This window comes from Mustela putorius, unplaced genomic scaffold (genome assembly GCF_011764305.1).
Source record: "Mustela putorius furo isolate JIRA1106 unplaced genomic scaffold, ASM1176430v1.1 tig00000831_pilon_pilon_pilon, whole genome shotgun sequence".
In the NCBI taxonomy this organism is placed as follows: Eukaryota; Metazoa; Chordata; class Mammalia; order Carnivora; family Mustelidae; genus Mustela; species Mustela putorius.
Window position 1 is genome coordinate 8,431,135 of NW_025421490.1, and position 22,729 is coordinate 8,453,863.

Sequence of the window (22,729 nt, forward strand, 5' to 3'; positions counted from 1 at the left end):
TCCATTTCACTTTGACCAGGTCCTCAGACCATCACTATCGTAGAAGGCAGAGAAGGGACACCAGAAGCTGCTCCTCCCAGAGGGAGGAGTCACCAACCAGTAAGCTTTCCCAGGAGAACAGGGTGGCGTTCCCGTATTGAACTACCCAGAGTGCCCTAGGTTCCCAATGGTCGCTAAACCCCAGTCTCGGACTGGTGCTGCCGCTTCATCTGGGGGCTCCCAGAGCTCTCTATTGTGTTGCAAAGACCTCACAGAGGGTCAGAAGCTCAGAAAATGCTAATAGAGGAATTGTTAGCCTCCCCATATTGACTTCTGACAACTTTATTTACTGAGTAGGGGATTAAAAAATATACATATTCTTTATTTATTTGAGAGAGAGAGAGTGAGAGAGCTCAGGAGAGCAGGTGAAGAGCAGACGGAAAAACAGACTCCTCACTGAGCAGGGAGCCCGATGTGGGGCTCAATCCCAGGACCTTGAGATCATGACCCAGGCTGAAAGCAGATACTTAACCAAGTCACTCAGTTCCCCCCAAAATATATATTTTTCATAGGCTTTCTTTTTTAGAGCAGTTATAGGTTCATAGTGAACTTGAGAGGAAGTAAGAGTTTTCCCATACATTGCCTGAGCATCGGCAGGCACAGCCTCTCCCATTAGGCAGCCCCGTCCCCACCCCCAGCAGCCTCGATCAGAGAGGTGTGTTTATGACAACGGAAGGACTCACGCCGGCACATCGTAATCACTCCGAGTTCATACTTTGCCTTAGGGTTCACTCTCGGTCTTGTACACTCTAAGGAGTGTGAGAAATGTTGAATGACGTGTGTCCACCATTACAGTATCATACAAATTAGTCTCAGTGCCCTAAAACCCTCTGTTCTCTCTCTCTTCATCCCTCCCTCCAACCCACCTCCTGGCAACCGCTCATCTTTTTTAACCGTCTCCATATTCTGCCTTTTCCAGAATGCCACATAGTTGGAATCATACAGAATACAGACTTCTCAGGTTGGTTTCTTTCACTTAGTAATATGCATTTAAATTTCTTCTACATCTTTTCATGGCCCACGAGGTCATTTCTTTTTAGCACTGAATAATACTCCCCTGTCCGTATGGACCACAGTCTCTTTATCCATTCTCCTCCGGAAGGACGTCTCGATTGCTTCCGGTTTTGGCAATTACAAATAAAGCTGCCAGGAACATCCATGTGCAGGCATAGGTGTGGATATAAGTTGTCAACTCCACTGGGTAAATACCAAGAAGCACCATTGCTGGTTGCAATGATAAGACTATGTTACGTTTTGTAGGCAGCTGCCCAACTGTCTTCCAAAGTGGCTGTGCCATTTTGCGTTCCCACCAGCCACGAGCGACCACTCCCATCGCTCCACAACCTCGTCAACACTTGGTATTCACAGTCTCCTAGACTTTTGCCATTCTCATAGGTGTGTGGTGGTTTCTCAGGGTCTTACTGAGCGCTTTGGAGAGACCACCACTCTGCCACCTCAGAACCTGTCTCCGCCTCTACCAACTGCACTCTTGACATTATGCCAACCAGCTTCTCCCAGGGAAAAGGACGGAAAAATGGGGCTGCAAAAGTCCAGCCGTGACAACGTGTAACCAAGCTCAGGGGGTTTGTTGCTTGCAGGGCATTAAATTGAACACAACCAAAGGAAGTGTTGGAAGCAAAGAACTTTTCATGACTCCTTATAAGTAAGGAGACAGGGACCTAGCTCTCAAAACACCATCTCTCCCTGGAGTGAGCACGGGAAGCTTTCACTCACTGTATTAGAGGCTGGGGTAGGGGGTTGGCATATATATGGGGAAACTCACATGTATTCTATTACTTAGGTACTTTGGTTCAGTTGTACAAGTCTAGCATGTCAACATGCTAGTGCATATAGTGCTTTTTCCAAAAAATGTGGGAAACCCCACCCATAGGAGGAGATCTTTGTATTATAAAGAGCTATAGGTAAGTTCAGGACAACTCAGAGGGCAGATGACTTCTGCAGAGGTCCTCAACTCCAAACCCGCTCAAAGGGGCTCATAGGAGGGACTACCAGCTGGGTGTTTTACTGGTGGAAAAACCCCACATTCCTTCTCCACGTTTCCCTTACCCCTCCCTTCCGCCCGTGGCTTTCAGCATTCTGATTTGAGTTCCTCCCCGCTGCATGCTAGCTAACAGACGAATCCTTGAGTTCGTCTGACATGAAGGGTTACTCAGGCACCAGCGTGGGCTTCCTCCTGTTCTGGTTGCTGTGGGGTTCCCAAAGAGAGCCTCCCTCAACCAGGGCTGGGACCATCCCTAGGGCGGAGCTTGGAAATATGTGACTATTTGGGGTTGCACAATGCCTGGGGTATTACTGGTATTTAATGCCTTGGTAAGCTTCCTGTAATGCATGGGACAGTGGCTCAAGAGGAGGAACTGTCCAGCCCCGAAGGCCAATACTGCCCCTCCCCCACTGAAGGAACCCCGAGAGGCCGACACTGGAGTGGACGCCTTCTCTAGCTCGCCTTCATTTCCCTCCTTCCCTTCGACCACCGCTCCACAGCCCGATTCCCACGCAAATAACTCTTCTGGTCAAAGGTTGTACTTAATTACTTAAATTAATAAAAATGGATCTGAATCGTAAGATGATACAGCTACCACGGAACAGTAGGGAGAGTCTTCAAAAAATTAAAAATTGAAAACAGATGCCATATGATCCCTCCATCCCAATTCTGGGTATAGATCCAAAAGCATTGAAAACAATCTTGAGTTGATACTTGTTCTGCTATGTTCAATGCAACATTACTCGAAATAGTCAAGATATGGTAGCAAGCTAAGTGTCCTTTGGCCGATGAATGGATAAAGAAAGTGAGAGATATATATTATCTATTAAAGAAGGTGAGAGAGATATATATCTCACCTTCGTTATCCATTCCATAATGGATCCATCCATAATCCACCCAATAACCCATCCAACAACCCATTCAACAATCCATCCATAAACATTATTCTTCCTTATAAAAGAAAGAAGTCCTGTCACACGTCACAACGTGGATAAACCCCGAGGACATGATGCTAAATGAAATAAGCCAGTCACAAAAAGACAAATACCGTGTGACTGCCCTTATGACGCATCTAAAGTAGTCAAACTCATAGAAACAAAAAGAATGTGGTGGCCAGGGGCTGGGGGAGCAGGGGGAAGGGGGCTGTTGTTTGGTGGGTTTAGAGATTCCATCATGGAAGGTGAGAAAGCTCCAGAGATCTGTTGCACAACAATGCACATACAGTCAACGGGGCTTAAAAAATTGTTCAGAGGGTAAATTTATGTTATTTGTTTTTAATCACATACGCATACACACAATGGGTCCAAATGCTGGAAATCTGGTTTCACACTGGCTGGGAGGAAGGGAAGGTGTGAGTTTGGACCTTACTGCACGTCCCCCATCGTCCCCATGCCGGAGATGCTGTTCTTTCACAGATGCAACAATGGGTCTCTGGGAGCTTAAATAACTTTCCTAAGAGCACATAGCTGGCAAGTGGCCGATTGGACTAGTTCCATAGCTCCCTGTTACCTTTCGTCAAAACAGCTTTAGGAGGTGACTTCAGAAGACCTGGGTCCCCACAACATCCCTGGGGCTCCTGGGGTCTCTAGCACTTCTGTCTCCTCCCATCTCAGAGCCACCAGGTTACCATGCTAACCATCACTGTCACCTCCCTTTCCACATCAGCAACTTAGCATGATCTCTGTGGGCCTACTTTCTGTATATTCCTCTTATGGGCTTAATTTTTTCCCCTCAATCCCACCACAATTCATATGTTGAGGTCTTAATCCCAGCACCTCAGAAGGTGATCTTGCCTGGAACTAGAGTCCTTGCAGGTGTAATTGGTGAAGGTGAGATCATACTTGACTAGGATGAGTCCCTAATTCCAATATAAATTGTCCTTATAAAAAAAGGGGGATTTGCACAGAGACAGGCACACAAGGGGAACATCATGTGAAGATGACGGTAGAGATCTACAAGTCAAGGAATGCCAACGATGGCCAGCAAACCCCCAAAACCTACAGAAGAAACATGGAATAGATTCCCCTCATCTAGCCCTGAAGGAACCAACCTTACCGACACCTGAGGCTTGATCTGAGGCTTCCAGCCTCCAGAACATGAGACAACAAATTGTAGTTATTGAAGGCATCCAGGTTGGGGTTCTTTGTTATGGCAGCCTTAGCAAACTAATACACGTAAGGGAATTGATATAGCACAGGGGACACTATACACACGTGGTCTTAATTATCCAACCTCAACCTCTCACAGGGCAGCGTGGGGCCATTTCTCTGACTAAAGTGTCAGTGAGGGTAGAGAATGAGTCGTCATGGTGCTTGGTACAAAATTTCAACAACCTTCGTAAGTTCCCCTCAGTCTCATCTTCTCCGATTTGGATATTCTAAAAACTCAGCTAACAATCTGTAAGAACAAACCACTAATGCCAGTGAGAACACTTTGAAAGCAAGGAAGATAGAGAATATGGTCCCTGCTCTCCGAAATTCACACTCACTTTACAGAGATAAGGCGTATACGTGTGATGTGTGTTAGCCAAGCCGGAAAACTAATGAACTACAGAGGCAACCAACAATATGAATAAATTTCAAAAGCACATTGTCAGGGCGCCTGGGTGGCTCAGTTGGTTAGGCATCTGACTCTTGGTTTTGGTTCAGGTCATGACCTCAGGGCCCTGGAATCAAGTCCCATTTTGGGCTCTGTGCTCAGTGAAGGGTCTGCTTGAGGTTCTCTCCCTCTCCCTTTCTCTCTGCCCCTCTCCACCTAAATAAAAATCTTAAAAAAAAAAAAAAAACAACACAAAACTGTTAACTAAGAAAAATTTCAAAAAAATATAAATAGTATGATTTTATTTATATAAATGCCCCAAACGGGCAAAATGGAGAAAATATATAACTAAGAGCCAACACTTATATAATGCCAAGCATAGTTTTAAGTCCCTTGATTCACTTAATTCTCACACCAACCCTATGAAATTGGTATTATTATCTTTGTTTTACTTCTAGGCCCAAGAAGTAAAATGACCCATCCAAGGTCATGCGTCCCATGATGAAGCCGAGATCCTCACTCACCACATTCCATTCTCTGATACGTGGAAAACATAAGGGACAGTTGAGCCACTGGCAGCTCTCCAGCTGTGGATCCTCCAAACCTTTCCCGACATGGCCCCACCTCCTGTTTACCCTCCCAGCTTGAGACACATCCACTCATCTTTCAGAGCTTGATCTAAGGGCTCCTTCCTCCATGCAGCCTTCTCTGATATCTCCAGGTGGAAACGCTTGTCCTACTCCCTTGCCCCACCTATTTATTTCTGTATCTATTTCACCCCTGCCCTTCCCTCCTCAAGGGCAGGGCCTCTTTCCTCTTCAACTTCGTGTCTCCAATCTCCTAGGATATTACCAGGAAGAAAGTCATTGATCAATCTGCATTTTTAAATGAGTACCAGTGACGGAATGAATAGCAGAAAGCTCCAGTGTGAATCAAATACAAGAGGGCAAAAGTTTGGGGTGCCTGGGTGGCTCAGTGGGTTAAGCCGCTGCCTTCGGCTCAGGTCATGGTCTCAGGGTCCTGGGATCGAGTTCCACATTGGGCTCTCTGCTCAGCGGGGAGCCTGCTTCCCTCTCTCTCTCTCTCTGCCTGCCTCTCTGCCTACTTGTGATTTCTCTCTGTCAAATAAATAAATAAAATCTTTAAAAAAAAAAAAAGAGGGCAAAAGTTTTACTGGGGAACTCACCCTAGAATCTACAGGGGAGGGAAAAAAAACCCTTTTCCTTTATCTTTTTAGGCCTTTAACTGGGACCTGTGAATTAAACTGATACAAGACAGATTTAGAGGAGAAAGGGTGTAGAAATTTCCATATATAAAGGGCCTTCGCGAAAAAGAAGTCAAAATCCCAGAGAAGCGGTTGACTCGGTCTATATATCATTTTAAGGAAGAGGAAGAAGCTGTGGGTCAGCGACTAGACGGGGGTGGGGGGAAGGTCAGGGCTTCTGGAGGTGGTAAAGTTGGGGGAGGGGACAAGGACGTGCATGATCAGTAAGGGCTGTCTAATAACATCTATTAGACGCAGTCATCTCACGGTCTCCAGTGAGACAAGTGGTCTTCAGTGATGAAGAGTTATTCTTCTAGCCCCAGCTGGAGAGAGCAGACCTTGGCAAAGGGGACTGCCTGCCCTGCTTTTCGGCAGGAAGGGACAGGGCAGCGAGTTCTCCTGTGTGTGCTATTTCTCAATTGCCATCAGCTAAAAATAATCCTAATGTCAATGTGGCGTATTTTTGGGTGGCCTATTCTGAGCCTCTCCGAATCCATACTAGGATAGAAAGACCAAGGCTAGGAAAGCTCAGTGCGTACAGCGAGGCTGTCCGTGACGGGGAACTGAAGGGTTGTAGATCACAGGGGGTAGTTGGACTAACTCCCAAGAGCTGAGTCAGGAATGACGACCAGAAGACCTTGCTTTTTCAGGGACTGAGGCAAGCAGCTCCGACCCTCAGATATGGGGTAGAGAAGAAAAGTAAGGATGAGCCAGTGGGAGCCAGCTCGTCCGTTGCAAAGACTGTGACAATCTGGGCGAAGTGTAACAGTAGAACCTCATCAAGGCCAAAGTCGCGGGAACCCGGCAAAGCTTTTACACGAACCTAAACTGTTGGTACCCACTTTGTGCTATCCTGGTTGTTCAAATTTCAAAGACATGTGAGTCCTATCCTTGCTTTGAGGAACTTTACACCTGGCTTCCGTGGTTATTCATTCATTCAGTCAGTCATGTATCCATCTATCCATTTGAAAAATAACCATTAATGTCTAGTATATGTCAGGCCCAGTGGGAAACATTTAAATAAATGTGTAAGTGTACGTGTGTTGTGCTGAACATATAAACACCAACACAATATTCTTTTGTAGCATGCAACTTTAGAATGATCAACTGTTTATTAATTTCAAACATTTTTTGCAAGTCTTGCTGTTTTGAAAAAGAAATTTCCATCTGTGAAGTGCTTAAAGGAGAAAGCCATACTAGTAGGAAAATAACATCATCCAATGTGGGCTTTCATTCCAATAGCAGATGAATGTCACAATTCTTTCTCTGTCCCCACTTCTGGAGAATTTCCCAGTCCCTCTAGAAAGTGTTTTTGATTTTCAGAAACAAACACTTCAGAACAGGGAAAAGAATCTGAAATAATTAGGGATAAAATGTCCAGAAACAGAAAGGAGAGCCAAGTAGGAGAGAGGAATTGAAACTGAGGAGTGGTTGGAATCAAGAAAGAAAAAGAAGGTAAAAAAAAACCACAAAAAACCAACAACAAAAAAAAACCACCCACAGAGCCAGAAATAATCTCTCTTTGGGTACCTTGAACTGTCAAAATGTACTTAAAATGTACCTAACGGCAACATGCCCCAACTAAGGAGCTGAGACTCAAGGAATGTGGGTTTCTTTTTTTTTTTTAAGATTATTTATTTATTTATTTATTTATTTGACAGACAGAGAGCACAAGTAGGCAGAGAGGCAGTCAGAGGGAGAGGGAGAAGCAGGCTCCCCACTGAGCAGAGAGCCTGATGTGGGCTTGATCCCAGAACCCTGAGATCATGACCTGGGCCAAAGGCAGAGGCTTAACCCACTGAGCCACCTAGGTGCCCCAAGGAACATGGTTTTTAATGACATTCTTGTTTTTAGGTTGCTAAGAGGAGATCAGACCTTGTGGGATGACAGCCCAGAGGCTTTGGAAGGCTTCCTGCAGGCTTACCAAGTTTTAGCTGCATCTCTCAGTTGAAGGAATACACTCGTGACAGATGCTGGAGAAGGTTGCAGAAGAGGCTGACTGAAGCCCTGGATGTTTCTCTCCAGTACGACTGAAGACAATGAGGATAACTGCGCAGTGAATGCACCTGCTCATTCTTCTCTGGAAAGAGGGAGAAGAGCCCAGCAAACAAAACAAAACAAAACAAAACAAAAACCAAACAAAAACAAAAACCAAAACAAAAAAACAAAAACCAAAACAAAAAACAACTCTCTAAGGCAAGACTCAACTGGGTATGATTTGCGAGGAATAGCCTTGGGCTAAGAGCCTGGCAGCTGGGAGAGGATAACCCACAACTAGTGACTTTATAAAATGGCACGAAAGGCACTGGTTCTGGGATTTGACAGAACTGAGTTTGGATCCTGGCTTTGCTACACCAGCTCTTTGACTGAAGTTATTGATTCTGACTCTGCAAGATGGAATAGTAATCCAGAGTTGTTCAGCCCTCTCCCCTCAAGCTGCTCCAAAGTAAAACACAATCTTTATCAATACCTTGTGCTAAAAACACAAATACAACTTCAAGACTCAGTCCCTGGCCTGTACCCTCTGTCTCAATCAGAATGTATTCCCAAAGCTTCTCCAGTATAGAAATCCCATGACCACCGACAGTAACATTGACCTCCTAGAGTTTTTGTGACATGAATCGAAACGGGAATCCTTCTCTGTGGTTCTGTAACCCACTTTAGAATAATTATCAGGGATCCCTTTGCTGTGCACACCTCCTCCCCCTTTCTAACCTCAGGACCACCTACTTGGTATGCGAGCTATAGAAAGATGCAGAAGTGGTCAGGAAAGGAAACTCTGAGAGGACGGAGAGACCAGTCCTTTATATCTCTGGGAAATTTAGGGAAGTTATAATGCTCCCTCTGAGATTGTGACTCTAGACCCAAAAGGGCATTTCTGTCTGCAGAAAGGAGGCTGGATGAGAAAGTGTGACTTTCTGAACTTTGAAAGCAAAGCATACCTCTCCCCATCCTAAATCTTACGATGGGAGATTGCTCTGTGGTACATAAATCACTGAATGCCAACCCAAGGGACTGTAGGAAGTACTATAAATGGAAAACATGGGAGGCATTAAATGACTAGGACTCAATCCTTTGTCAAATCACAGGTTTTCCACCTGTTTTCAAAGAGTGGAAAGAGGATTCTCATTGAGTTGTTATTGACAGATAAATAAGCACAATTTTTGGTAATAAGTCATTATGAGATTTTTTGGCATATGATTGAGAAAAAGCTAAGAGAATCAGCTGGGATATCAGAGAAGATGGTGGAGTAAGGATCTTCAGAAACTATCTCTTCTGCAAAAGCAAAAGGAACACTGGGAAAAAATGGTGATTTGTGCTATTCCCACCTCCTCCTCCCCAGCTCTGTGACAGCTTTGAAAACCAAGAGCCTATAATCACAATGCAAAAAGACTGGCAGTCATTGGAATGGTTGGAGAATGGAGTTGGAGTTTCAAGACCCCAATCCCAGAAATGTCATGATTTGATCTGTTTTTTTTTTTTGGTTCCCTGGAAGACCCCATTGACGAGGCTGTCATTATGCAACCTGACTCAGAGTTGCCCAGTGGGAACAGCCTTTCCCTTGGAACTGCTTGTTGAAAATAGTCAGAGGCAACTGATAAACACTGAAGCTGCCTACATCAGTGGTCAAAGCTGTAGTAAAGCAGGAGACTCTGATTTCCATAGTTCCCACATAATGTTATTAAATTGCCAGTTTTTAACAAACATTTATGAGACTTGGAAAGAAGAAATTATGACCCACACACAGAAATCAAGACAAAACAAAGCTAGTCAGTAAAAACTGTCCCTGAAGAAGCCTAAATGTTGGACTTACTGGGACAAAGCCTTTAAATTATCTACTTAAACTATGTTCAAAGAACGAAAGGGAACTAAATTATGAGAACAATGTCTCTATAATATAGAATATCAACAAGAAAGTAGAAGCTATCAGAAGAAAACGAGAACACTAACTTGAAAAAAAAAATGCACCCTTATGTTCACTGTAACATTATTCATAAGAGCCAAGATAAGAAAACAATCAAAGCGTTCACTGATGGATGAATGGACAAAGAAATTATAAGACATATCTATACCTGTCTATCTAAAATGGAATATTAGTCATGAAAAAGAATGAAATCTCATCATTTGTGAGAACATGGATGGACCTGGAGGGCATGATGTGAGGTAAAAGAAGTCAGACAGAGAAAAACAAAAACCACATGAGCTTTCTTATATGTGGAATCTAAACAAACAAATGAACAAGATCATAAATATAGAGTATGGTGGCTACTGGAAGTGGAGGGTGGGAGGTGACAGAAATCGGTTTAATAAAAAATATATAAATCATGAAAGAAAGAACTATATAGAAGTCCTGGAGATGAAAAGCATAGTAGAGCTAAAATAAGAAATTCACTGGAGATGCTCCGCATCAGATTTGGCAGGTAGATGAAAGATTCAGCAAACTTATGGGAGGTCAATTAAGATTATCCTGAGTGAGGAAGAGAAGGAAGAAAGAGAAGGAAATATGATCAGAGCCTCACAGAAGTGTGGGACACTGTCAAGTGTGTGTGTGTGTGTGTATATGCTCATTCTCAGAATGAGAATGAGAAAAGAGAGAGAAGAGAGAAGAGAGAAAGAGAAGGGGAAAGAATATTTGAAAAAGTAGTGCCCAGAAAATTTCCAGGTTTGATGAAAAGCATTAATCTATACTTAAATAAAAACCTTCAACAAACTCTTCATACATAAGCTTAAAGATATCCACATCTATACACATTATAATCAAACTGTCAGAAGCCAAAAACAAGAGGAGAGTCTTAAAGGGGAAAGAAATGACTCACCACATACAAGGGAGCATCAACAAGACCAACAGATGATTTCTCATTAGAAACCAGGGAGGGCAGAAAACAGAGGATAACATATTTGAAGTTCTGAAAGGGGGAAAAAAATTGTCAACCAAGAATTCTATATCTGGAAAAAACTATCCTTTGGGGATGAAGGAGAAATGGATGTATTTCCAGATATACAAAAACTGAAGGTTTTCATTATAGTAGAAATATATCCTAGACCTCATAAAAAAATACTAAAAGGGATGTTTTAGGCTGAAATGAAAGGATGCTAGGCATAACTTGGAGCCTTGAGAAAAGATACAGAACACTGGCCAAGGTCATTGCACTGGCAAATATAAAAGGATTAATTTTTTGGTTTTTGTCTGTCCGTTTGTAACTTGCCCCCCATGTTACTGAAAAGACAACCACATAAAGGCATACTCATAAATCATAAATTATAAATGGGTATAATTTGCATGACAGTAACAGCACAAAGGAGGGGGAGCAAGTGGAATTATACAGGAGCAAAGTTTTTACATACTATTGAAATTAAGCTGGCATTACCCTAAACTAGATTGTTATAAATTAAGATGTTAGTTACAATCCCCAGACACTAATAACAATATAGTAAAAGAAGTGACATGGCAATTAAAATTGAGCACTAGAGAATATCTATTTAATGCAAAGAATTGGGTAATGATGCTATGACAAACTTCTCATTTATTTATTTATGTGAACTTTGCTTCTAAGTGCTTACACCTATGGAAACAAGACGTAAGGATATATAATGAGGGCTGCCTGGCTGGTTCAGCGAGTTGAGCATCTGCCTTTTGCTCGGTCATGATCTCAGGGTCCTGGGGTCGAGCCCTGCATCGGGCTCCCTGCTCAGCAGGAGCCTGCTTCTCCCTCTCCCTCTGCAGCCTGTGCTCTCTCTCTCGCTTGCTTACTCTCTCTCTCAAATAAATAAAATCTTTTTTAAAAAGAACATATAACAAAATCCTGTTTTACTAGAGCAAAAAGTAACATCCATCTATGGGTAGATGAATTAACTAAAAAAAAGCCAATTTTGTCCATCTCAATAAGAGTTACAGTTGCAATAAAATTTTGATTTTATGTTAGAAGAAGTCATTACTTACCAATATGAAATATATATATATATGTATGTATGTATAGGCTATTATGATCAATTTTGTACTACTAATAATTATAATAACTATCCAGACAAAAATTTTAATGCTTAAAACCATTTAGTCACAGGAAAATGATACATACAAATGCATATTTCTTTTCTGGTAGAGAATTGTGATAGAATAATTGAAAAAGACCTTCAAGTATAAAAATACATTATATTGTAACAAGAGAAATTGTACATCTCTTGGGCCGAAGTTACCTTGTAGGACTTACCGAGGATTTCTAATAAAATATACCATTAATTTTCTGGGAACCTGAGTGGCTCAGAGGGTTAAGCCTCTGCCTTTGGCTCAGGTCATGATCTCAGGGTTCTGAGATGGGGCCCTGCATTGGGCTCTCTGCTCAGCAGGGAGCTGCTTCACCCCATCTCTCTGCCTGCCTGCTTGTGATCTCTTTCCCTCTCTGTCAAATAAATAAATAAAATCTTTAAAAAAAAGTTATAAACATACCATTAATTTTCTAATAGATTTTAATGAAATAAGAATCTATCTGAAATATTGGTTGACCCTATCTGCTTAACTTACAGTCTTAGAGCGAGCCTAATGATCTTACACTAGAAATTCTTTAAAAAACAGAGTCTAATATACTAGTGATCATCTAAATATGTTTTCTTTCCGCTAGTAAATGTGTTACCAAATAGTTACACAGCTCTCTCAGGGAAATTTCTCTTGTGACAAGTATAAAATGAAACACTGACAATTTATCTGAGAAGTTGCCTTAACAATTAGGAAAAAATTCCGTTGGGGCGGAGGTCACAGATGGAAATACAGATTCAGGAAGAAAAAGGAAAAAATGTAAAACATCTCCAAATCTCAAAGACTAGGATCATTTAATTTTTTTGTGTGGATGATGGAGATATAGATATTATATACCCTTTGTAACTTTCAAAGCTTATCATAAAACATTTTAGACATGTAAGGTATATAGTTTTCTAAAATTTATTATGGATTTTATTTTATTAATTTATTTGACAGAGAGAGAGAGATTACAAGTAGGCAGAGAGACAGGTAGAGAGAGAGAGGAGGAGGCAGGCTCCCCGCTGAGCAGAGAGCCTGACATGGGGCTCAATCCCAGGACTCTGGGATCATGACCTGAGCCGAAGGCAGAGGCTTAACCAACTGAGCCACCCAAGTGCCCCTAAAATTTACTATGGGTTTTAAAAGCCTAGACAGTTAAAGACCATTGGTGCAGACCCCATATTAACTGGGGCAGGACCAAAGCAGGCCCTGCAGGCCAGGGACCGGGAGCAGGGAGCCCTGGGAAAGCATATGGCAGCCAGGGGCCCATAGTGGCTGCGCATCGTGGAGGAAAATATCTGGTCGCTCCATCCCTTTGCAAGTACTAGCTCTGCAGGTTGTGACTGACCCGTTTATCTCCTGGCCTGCTTCATCTTTGCCTGAAATTTTCTTCTTTGTGGTGATGCCAACAAGAAAGAAGGATTTGAAATTTAGGATTTGTTATGTTCTGATTTGGGCCAAATGTGTTTGGAAACCACGGCTTCTTTTTAATATATATGTCTCAGCACTTATGATTTTACAGAGGACAGAAAAATAATTTGGGTCAAGAGATCTTTCAGTGGGGGCACCTGGGTGGCTCAGAGGGCTAAGCCTCTGCCTTCAGCTCAGGTCATGAGCTCAGGGTGCTGGGATCGAGCCCTGTGTTGGGCTCTCCACTCAGCAGGGAGGCTGTTTCTCCCTCTCTCTCTGCCTGCCTCTCTGCCTACTTGTGATCTCTCTCTCTCTATCAAATAAATAAATAAAAATCTTAAAATTAAAAAAAAGATCTTTCAATGACTACACTCCCCATACCCCCAAAAAAACAAAGAGGAAGGAAGGAAGTGTTGCCAATCCATTCATCACAGCCTCTAACTCAGGAAATGAATGTGAGAGCCCTGGTGCCCTGGCCAACTGCTGCCACCCCCCCACCCCAGGGAATCCCAAGGTGGGCTGGACAAATTGAAAGCAGAGCTTCTGCCTAGGTTTGCCAACAATATTGCAGAATAAATTTGGGAAAAACTCACTGGGAGAGAAGCCAGTAACTCAGCAGAAGAGGGTTTGGGGCACCAGGGTGGCTCAGTTGGTTAAGCATCTGCCTTCAGCGAGTGATCTCAGGGTCCTGGATTGAGCCCCACATTGGGCTCCCTGCTCAGCTGGGAGGGAGTTGGCTGGCTCAAGGCTTAATAACCAACTTCTCTGCTGCAAGACAGATACCTAGGGTCTTACAGGGAGAGGGTGTGTGTGTCTGTGTGTGTACCAGGGGGTGTATGTGCAAGAGAACAGGCACAGAGCCCCAAGTCACGGCTGTGCTCAGGGCTCCATCATGGGCAGGGAAGGCGACAGGGGGGTGTGGTCTTCTAGGCATTTCGTTGCTATCAGGACATTTCTGGGCAGGCTCTGGTGGCTGGGATGTTTTGGTCACTACAAAACACCTTCATCAATGCCTCAAGAAGGTGTGGTGAGGAATGAGCACGATGGATTGTAGAGCATGAGTTAAGTAAGAGTCTTGTCTGTTTCTGGTTTTCGCTGTTGGGGGTCCACGGTGGGGCAAGAGGGTTTGCTAACAGAAGGAGAGAAAAAGAAACAGCACAAGGGAAGGGAGGACTATTTTTCTTTTGGAAGGAAAATACGTCCAGACTGCATCTTTTGGGGGGGGGGGGGTTATTGTTTACTTTGTTTGTGCTTTAAGGTCCTGTGGGAGACTATCCAGAGAAACCCTGGATTTAGAAATTCCAGCCGTCCTAGAAATTTGGAAACCCTGCCCTGGGTGCCGTGTGAATCTGCAGAGCAGAGAGGAATCCTGCACAAGCCCTTGAGATGCTGGAACTCTCCTCCCCAGGTTCCCAGCCCACCTCCGATGAGCTCCCCGCCTGCTTTGTCTGGCACCCAGGAAGACCTCCATGCACGGCGTCCATTTGGATGGACCAAATGGAGAATTCTAGACTAAGGAATCCCCACTCTTCCTTCCAGGCAAGCTCCTTCCTCCTTTAATGTTTTGCTTTGAAGTGTAAATCAACAAGGCCTTGTGTTCCATGCACTGAATCCGGCACAGTCCTGCCCTGGATCACCCTGATGGAGTGAATGTCGTCATTCTCTGACTCAGCCTCCCCAGGATCCCCAGTCTAGCATTAACAGTGGTACTGAAGCTTCTACCTCTGAGGAACGGGAGTGGCCCCAACACTCCACGAAGCTAGTGGAGAAAAGGGGATTCAACTCTGATTCTTTGTAGGTCCCTGTGTCCTGTGAACTTGGGTGGAAAAGGGAACTACCTTTTCTTCTGTTCCCTAGAGCTGGAAGAGGAAAGTAGCAGAAGGGGAAGGAGAGGGAGGGGGAGGGGTAAGGGGAGGAGGAAGGGAAGAAGGGAAGGAAGGAAGGAAAGAGAGAAGAGGCGGAATAACCAAGAAGGGGCTGCCTTGCTTCTCAACGCAAGGGCCAGGCAGGTGCCCAATACGTGGGGGAGGTGCTCGGCCTCCTCCTCTCCCCACTGACTTACTGATCAGTTTGCATACCTCAAAAACAAATTTTCCCCCTTTAAGTGTGAGCTCAGGTTGCCCGTGGAGAAGCTTTGTTACCAGCAGTGCCTCTTGACTTTGAGGCCCCCGGGTTTTCCCTTCCCTCTGCTTGCTGGGTCTGGTCCCTGCACTCTGATCTCAGCTGAGAGCATGAAAACAATCTAGATCTCATCTCCTCCCTGCCTGTCAGGCCCTCTGACTTACCTCCTCAAAACAACACCTTTCTCTGCCTTTCCTAGAACTCTATCGGGGGTGACCGCTTGCTGTGGAGAGCCGCCCATCCCTGCGGAGACCAGAGGCCGCAAGCCAGGGAACCTCGAAGTATAAACAAGGGTGTAGACCTGAAGAGTGTGGGAGGGGTGGGCGGGTAGGAGGGGGGACATAAGCGAGAAGAAAAACGCTCTGCAGCTCAAGGTGGAGGTGAGCAGAAAGCAGCCAGGCCTCCCACAAACGAGCATCAGAAAAACAAATGAAACTGTCCCGAGGCTGAAGGCTTTGCCAGTTGCTTCTCCTGCAGACTTGAGAGACCTGTTCCAGTTCCCTGAGCCACTTGCTCCCTGGTAAACCCCAAGGCTCCCAGGGCCAGCGGGAGGTAACTGGTGCAGGGGGAGCTCGAGGCTGTCCCAATGCCGGGAAGCGTCTCAGTGTTTCTTGGAAACCTGGAGGGTCACCTTCTGTGGAATGCTTGGCTCTGGGCATCTTTGGGGGTGGTGGGGTGGGGTGGGGGCTCTCAGCTTTGCACTGAAACAAGCAAATTGGGAGGAAATGGGGCAGGGGTATGTGACAGCGTGGACCCCTTCCAGTGGGAACTTGCCAGAAGCCAAATGCACTCTATACAGGGCAATTTCCCATCTTCCAGTATCACAGAACCCCATGGTGGTGACGGGGTAGGAGGTTCACTAACCACCCTGGGCTGAAAGGCCCCCCAACAGCAGAAGCAGGAAAGCAAGAATTCAGAAGTTCCCTTCTCCCTCCAGTTAAGCTCTTGGGTGCTCGGACCCACAGGTCAGAATGATAGATGCGTTGTTTTCTTGCAAAATTGCATGTAGTGTTATAACCAAGTACAGAAAAGGGGAGGCGCCCAGTGTTGTGTGTGCGTGGGATGGAGGGAACCGGAGGGGAAGGGGCAGGTCAGGCTCTATCCTCACTCAACAGACGTGTGGCCGCCTTTAAAACCTGTAAACACACCCAACTTCCGGTTACACCCATGTGGTTCGGTGGTTATTTAGAGAGGAGTAGAAACGCTCCGGCGGGTGTGGGACAGGGTGCCTGACAGAGCCCCCGGGGTTCTTGGAAGAGCGCCTGCAAGCCTTCCCCTCGCTGCACAACACCTCGTGAAAAGTTGTGCTAAACTATCCATCATTGATTATAGGTAGTACCTGAGGATGATAATTCTGTTGAGTCCCTGTTTCGACCCGATAACTGTGAGGGGAGAGACTTGGTGATCCTGGTCTTAAAAGCAAGATTCTTTCTCCTGCCACCCTCCCTCCCTCTCTCCTCAGCCTCAGGAGAATTGGGGGCCTGCCTTGGCTCTTGCACACACCTAGAATCTCATGGTTTACTTCATGATGATGACATTAATCCCAACAAAGGCTCATTTCTCTTCAGAAATTTGGGAATGTGTGTCGCTCGGTCTTTGGAGTTCCTTCTGAGGAAGTTCAGTGTGACTGTCCCAGGACGGAGGAACTAGGTGAAGAGGCAGTGGTGTGGTGGAATCGCTGGGGCGAGATGAACACTTTGCCAGAGCAGCTGAGCCCACATTGTGGAAATCCGTGCCAGGGAGGTTCTTATACGGATGACCAAAGCGCGCCATATTACTTGAAGGAAAAAATGCATCCACATTAAAAAAAAAAAAAAAAAAAGCCCCAACGTTCAAATATCTAATGGGCAAAGGCCACAGGGCTGGGCGAGGAGGGTTGCCCCTCTGGGGCTGATCTCTCAAAGTCCTTATTTTCTGTAAATGCGGCAGTCTCCCAGAACGCAGTCCAGACCACAACTAGAAGCTGGAGGATGTAGGTCATATTTTTTCATTTTTTCAGCCAGTCTGCCCTACTCCACATTGAGCTCTATTCCAAGGCAAAGGTCAAGCATGACCTTTGCATATTTATTTCAGGTCTGATGGGAACCAGCGCTCTGGTGACATTTTTTAAATGAATGAGTAACTGAGTCCGAGGGTGATCTCTCATCTCCTTGGTGATCAGAGGCTGTAGAAGTTTCCCATTAGCACAGAGTAGGGAAATGTAACCCAAGAGAGCTGTGGGTGGTCTTGGGGTGTTAGGAGGTTGGGAGCGCTCTTTTACACCTTTAATGAGCTTTATCCTACCTCCCACTTCATTGGAGGGGAGGAGAAAGAGGGGAAGGGTAAGATCCATTAACACCCAGGGCCTGCCAGTGGTTTTCAGGTTTGGAAGGATTTGTGTTGCCTTTCACAGTAGGCAGACCCCAGGCCAGAGAGAGAGAGGGACCAATAGATATTGTCTCGTGTAAATCAATCATCTAATCCATGAGATTGACAGTTGAATAGGTGTCCGGACAAGATGTTATCTGGAGGGGGGGGGGCTTCAGATTTTATTGACATAGATAAGACTTTCAGCAAATAATCCCCATGAAAGATGCTTAGCAAGTAATTCCAAAGCAAGTTGTTTATAAAAATAATAAATGTTTCTCCACCACTTTATCCCAGGCTTCTGCTCCTAGTTCTTTTCCCTAATGTCTTTCCTCTTTCCAATGCACTGAAAGAGTACTACAGAAAAGATTTCTAAGAGAAACACTTAAAACTGGGATAAGGGAAATTTCATGGGAGGGGACATTATGAAGGCTGGATGACAAAAAAAAGTTCAGACCTGGCTCTTTGGATGATTTTCACTGAGCCCAAGTACAAAGAACAAGGTCAGCTTTAGTAGTAATGTTTAGTTCCCTTTTCTGTATACTCACTGGGATAAGATGGTGTGTGGGAACGGAACTTGTGGTGAAGAAAATCTTGCCACAGAAGGACCCCACCCTTGCTTACCTTCCTCTGGAGCTAGTGTCAGTCCAGAGTGAATGGTAAACGTGGGGCTTCCTGTGTTCTGCAGTGTGCATTGCTACACCACTATCTCCAGTGGATTGAACCAGAATGCAAAATTTATGGCTCTTTTGAAATGTGATGAAGCAACATACAATTCAGAAATAGGGTGGCCACATTTTCTGTATTATGTTGCACTCTTTTGCACAACATGTAAGAACACAACATGAGAAACCTATGAAAGAAGGAAACAGAACAACTGAGGTTGTTGGCTAGGGAGGCACAGTAGGGTAAAGGCAGAATACTAAACACCCCACCCATCCTCTGTGGCTATTATTCTTGTCTCCAAGTCTCTCCCAGTCTCCCCCTTTCCATTATTCTGTCCCATTGTTCTTCCGTCCATCCACCCACCGTTCCACCCATCTGTCCATCTACCCATCCATCCATCCATCCATCCATTCATCCACCCATTCCCCACCTGTCCATGCATCCAACCAACCCTTCACCCACCCATCTATCCATCCGCACACCCATCCATCTATCATCCATCACCCACCCACCCGTGTATTCATCCATTCATCCAAACAACCCTTCATCCATCCATCCATCCACCCATCCATCCATCCAACCAACCCTTCACCCATTCCTCCATCAATCCATCCACCCATCTATTCATGCATCCATTCGTCCATCCACCATTCATTGGGTACCATGATATTCTAGCTGAGAATACAGACAGCAGTGCCAAGCTGGTAAATGTTAAACTACCAGTGTTTGCTGATTTTCATGATGCAAATACCCACACCTACCACATCTGATTTCAAGCTACCAGCATTACATCACTGAACACAAAGTTGGGAAGAGATATTCAGTAGCATACAAATTATACAGTGTTTCTAACACAGAGATACAATAGATGTAAAGAACCTCAAGCACACAGATAATTGTTAAATGTGGTAATTTGGAAGTGACAAGTTTTGAGTATTACTAAGTTTGCTGTCAGTACAATTTATTAAATTGTACATTTATATAATTTAACTTTAGATAATGGCTGTTTTAATAATCGGCTCACAACATTTCTGAAAATTTAACAATTTAACAATTGGCTCTTGTAAGCAGATACAAGTTGGCTTTAGCTTACCACTGGACAGAGATAAATAATATATGCTGTCTGCTTTATGAAAAAGTTTTAGCTAGAAATAAGACACATACATAAGTAGTCCTCCAGTTGATGTGATAGTGCAATAGGGAAAGTGCTGGGCACGGAGTTAATAGGGAAGTGGGGTGCCTGGGTGGCTGGGTAACTGACAGTTAAGCCTCTGACTATTGATTTTGGCTCAGGTCATGAGATCAAGCCCATGCATGGAGATTCTCTCTCCTTTTCCTGAACCCCCTCCCTGACTCACATGCATGCACACTCTCCCTCTCTCTCAAAAACAAAAGCAAGAGTTATTTGGGAGACTCTCCAAAATAAAATCACCTTGAGGAAAGGGTGGGTGAGGACAGGATGGGCTCAACACAAGCACCTAAGAATACAGAGCAGGGTTGGTCTGACCCTAGCATGTGGCCCTTTCCAAGTCAATAATAGCTCTTCTTTGTGGTCAGTGTCTTCAGACCCAAACACCCTGGGACAACAGTCATCCTTGGCAAAGTGTTGCCTGCAGAAGGAAAAACTCTAACTTGGGAGCTCAAGCCCACATAGCCTGGCAGGATGGGTAAGGACCAGGATGAACAGGGACCACTTGGTGCCACAGAGTCACACCTGTCAAACTCTGCAGGCCTGTTCCTCAACACCAAGATCTCATGGCAATGAAATGAACAACATACATTGGATTAATGACATTTTCCAAGTCTTGGAATCAATGGCAGAACTTACACCCTTTGGAATGAGAAGGCCCCTGAGATTTTTTTTTAGACAATTTGGCTGGCAAGAATTTAAGGGAGGCTCTCCTAATGTGACATTCTTGGGTTTGAGCAAATAGTAGGGGGAAAAAAAGAACTAAGAGTTATGATCATTTGTATTCTGACTTGTAGAGCAGATCACAGGGGACAGAATCTGCCACGTATGTATACGTGTGCTTAGAGAAAAAGATGTTGGCCAAAACACACAAGTGGTATCACTAGATGATAATTTTATGTGTGTGCATGTGCCAAAACCTGAGAGCTAAGCTAGATGATCAATTTTGGAAGGAGGATTTACTTTTCTAGATATGCTTGCATTGTTTAATAATTTCATCTATTTTTCTGTCAAAGAAATTCATCAATGAGCCATATCCACCAACCACAAAAAAGGCAAGTATGGTTAAAGAAGGAAACAAAAAGTCCAACTTTAACTCCAACAGCCAGAAATATCTGCTATTAATATTTTGCTGTTTAACCTCTAGACCTTCTGCTGGGCATGATGTATGTCCTTTGTACTCTCTCATTGGCCTTGTGTGACTCTGACTCCTGATCTGTACTTCTGAGCCCCAGGGGTAGGGAGCAGGGCAGAAGGCTCACACCTCACACTGTTGTTAAGTTGCATTTTTTTCCAACATGGTAACCCCTTCAGCTTGGCTTACACACACACACACACATATATATATATATATACATATATATATATATATATTTTAATTTAAGGGAGAGAGAGAGAGGGAGGAAGAGAGAAAGAGCATAAGCAGGGGAAGTGGCAGGCAGAGGGAGGGAGAAGCAGGCTCCCTACTGAGCAAGTAGCCAATGCAGGACTTGATCCCAGGACCCTGGGATCACGACCTGAGCCGAATGCAGACACTTAACTGACTGAGCCACCCAGGTGTCACTCACACATTTTTTTAACCTATCTCAATTAGCCCTGTTTCATTCCCCACAACTATGTCATAGCTGAAACCATTCTCTCTGTAGCTTACCTCCTACTTCAGAGAAAATACAGACTTATCATATGTGATTTTTTTTTTTTAACTTCTGTAGGGATCAAGGGCAGGACAACCCAAGATGGACCAATTAGGTGTGAATATTAAGTTAAAAGCAACCCAAACCTAGCAGATTCAGAAAAAGCTCTTATGTCTTCCTCAACTCCCTGCTTTCCCAAGAAGAGAGATATCAACAAAGATTCCTCTCTATCTAAGAAATTTCTATACATAATAGGGCACCTGTGTTTTCCAAACACGTCTTTTCATCTTCCTGCTAATGGTCTTTCTGCACCTTGGTATCCTCAGAATCTTACCTCTCTCCTTAACTCACAGAAGCCTTTTTGCCTGTTTTTGGAATTCCCATGTCTGTGTGGATTCTCTGTACATACACTATTAGATTTGATTTTGTCATATTAATCTGTCTCATGTCAATTTGATTCTTAGTCCAGCTGGAAGGACCTCAAAGGGCATAGAAAATTCTTCCTCCCCAATACTTCTTTCCCTTCCACCTCTAAATCTGTGCCCATTCTTTTTTCCCTCTGTTTCAGAGGGGAATCTACATTTTTACCCTAAGGTCCATGCTGTTACTTAAAAAAAAAAAAAATCACTTTTTTTTTTTTTTTTTGCTTCACAGGTAAGGTCCATGCTGTTACTTAAAAAAAAAAAAAAATCACTTTTTTTTTTTTTTTTTTTGCTTCACAGGTAAATTTTCCATATTGGAAAATTTAGAAATATAAGAAAACACACAAGAGAAAAAATAAAGTCACATATAATTTGACAAGACTTTAAAAGATTTTAAAGTGACAATCATTGCTAATATTGTAAATTCTTTGTTTTTTTCCTTGCGTGCTTGCATGTAGCTGTACAATAAATAAGTATTTTTTTACACAATGGAGATTATTCCATACATACTATTTCATGCATCTCCTTTCCCTTTTTCAATAGATCATGAATATTTTTTGCATGGTGGCTATTCTTTTTTTTTTTTTTTAATTGAAAGAAAGAGAAAAAGGGGGGTGGAGAAAGAGAGAGAGAGAGAGAGAGAGAATCTTAATCAGGCTGCATGTCCTGTTTGCTGTTTAACTTCTAGACCATGTCCAGTATGGAGCCCAACATGGGGCTCAATCTCATGACCCTGAGATCATGACCTGAGCTGAAACAAGAGTCAGATGCTTAACCAACTCAGCCACCCAGGGCCCCCATAGCCAATCTTCTACAATTAGACTTTTAAAATAATTTTTGAAAGTTAAGAATCACTTTCATGGCTTTTCCCCTCATTTTAAACATGGTGTGTACTTGTAGAATAATAGGAAGATACATTTAGAAGGGAGAGAAACCTAGATACCTATAGCCCTATTTCTGAGGTATGACCAGCTAACATAGTTTTATATAAAGCTATGAACATAAAACCTATGAACATAAAAATATGTTCATAACCAGATGACATAATTTTATATAGTCTATCTTATAAAAATAGGCTCAGCCAA

General features: G+C 43.8%; 1 protein-coding gene across 1 annotated transcript in view; it reads right to left on the reverse strand.

Annotated features, from left to right (window-relative positions):
- RIPOR2 (RHO family interacting cell polarization regulator 2) overlaps positions 1–22,729 on the reverse strand; it is a 213,623-nt gene that overhangs the window by 110,405 nt on the left and 80,489 nt on the right. The gene's annotated exons all lie outside the window — the stretch shown is intronic.